The following is a 1281-nucleotide window of genomic DNA, read 5'->3' on the forward strand; positions in this document are numbered from 1 at the left end:
CTTGCAAACACTGTTGCCATAACCTGTTGGATAGTATAAATCAGATGATTTAGGCACTATGATTGTAACGCTAGGTTACATGAGAAGCCAAAGGGAGTCAGTAATATTACTAATTCTTTCAGTCTTTTCAAAACGAACTATTGACTTTTTCTTTTGCACCGCCAAATGCAAACACACTGCCATTTCTCTTCTATTCTTTCAAATACAGAGCAGGGCCCAGTTTCCCGAAAGCATCTTAAGTCTAAGAGCGTCGTAAAGTCCCTCTTACGAACGTCTTAAGATTTGCCTACTGTTTCCCGAAACCATCGTAGCTTAAGAGCGTCGTGAAAACACTCGTAGATCTACGAGTGCTCCAGAGTACTCGTTACCGGCTAAGAGCGTCTTAACAGTGCTTCTCACTGAGGTCACCAACAGGACATACAGAGGAATTACAACTTATACATAATCCAATTTACGTTCCCATTCTTTATTATGTTTACCTGTGATGAATCAGATTTTAGCGTGCAAAATAGCCTACATTTAATGGTCATAATAATGTGATGAAAAGCGGACAAAAATGCAATCAAGTTATGAAACGAGACGTTGCCAGAATAGTTTGACATTATCTTTGCTAAGTGAAGGCTATATTTTATTAGGCCTATGAGGTAAAAAGCAGAGAAAGCAACATGTGGTTTAGTCTGTAGCCTACTGCATCAAAATCTAAGCCTACACATTTCCTCTCTTTCTTACTCGACTTCTTTCGACTTCTTTCTTATCTTCAAACGTGTTCTTAAGTGACAAATCGTCAAATCAGAGGATATTTCAGAACTATTAACGTGGACACCTGTAGTTCATTTTCAATTTCCGAGGAGCGTAACCATGGTCACCAAAATTAAACTTGAATTGGTGCATTAAACCCTTCCCGAAGCAAAGTCTTTCAGAAGTACTTTAAAGACATCTTTATGAAAGTGTTTGCAGTACTTTGCAGTGTCTTGCAAACACTGTTGCCATAACCTGTTGGATAGTATAAATCAGATGATTTAGGCACTATGATTGTAACGCTAGGTTACATGAGAAGCCAAAGGGAGTCAGTAATATTACTAATTCTTTCAGTCTTTTCAAAACGAACTATTGACTTTTTCTTTTGCACCGCCAAATGCAAACACACTGCCATTTCTCTTCTATTCTTTCAAATACAGAGCAGGGCCCAGTTTCCCGAAAGCATCTTAAGTCTAAGAGCGTCGTAAAGTCCCTCTTACGAACGTCTTAAGATTTGCCTACTGTTTCCCGAAACCATCGTAG

At 38.8% G+C, this 1281-nt stretch overlaps 1 long non-coding RNA gene across 1 annotated transcript in view; it reads right to left on the minus strand.

Annotated features, from left to right (window-relative positions):
- The window catches only part of LOC121706746, a 2485-nt gene extending 1417 nt beyond the window's left edge, over window positions 1-1068 (minus strand). The window contains exon 1 of the long non-coding RNA XR_006031149.1: window positions 824-1068. This is a non-coding gene — a long non-coding RNA (uncharacterized LOC121706746). The remainder of the gene's footprint in view (window positions 1-823) is intronic.
- Window positions 1069-1281: the final 213 nt, after the last annotated feature.

The sequence above is a fragment of the Alosa sapidissima genome, chromosome 1 (assembly GCF_018492685.1).
Source record: "Alosa sapidissima isolate fAloSap1 chromosome 1, fAloSap1.pri, whole genome shotgun sequence".
NCBI lineage: Eukaryota > Metazoa > Chordata > Actinopteri > Clupeiformes > Clupeidae > Alosa > Alosa sapidissima.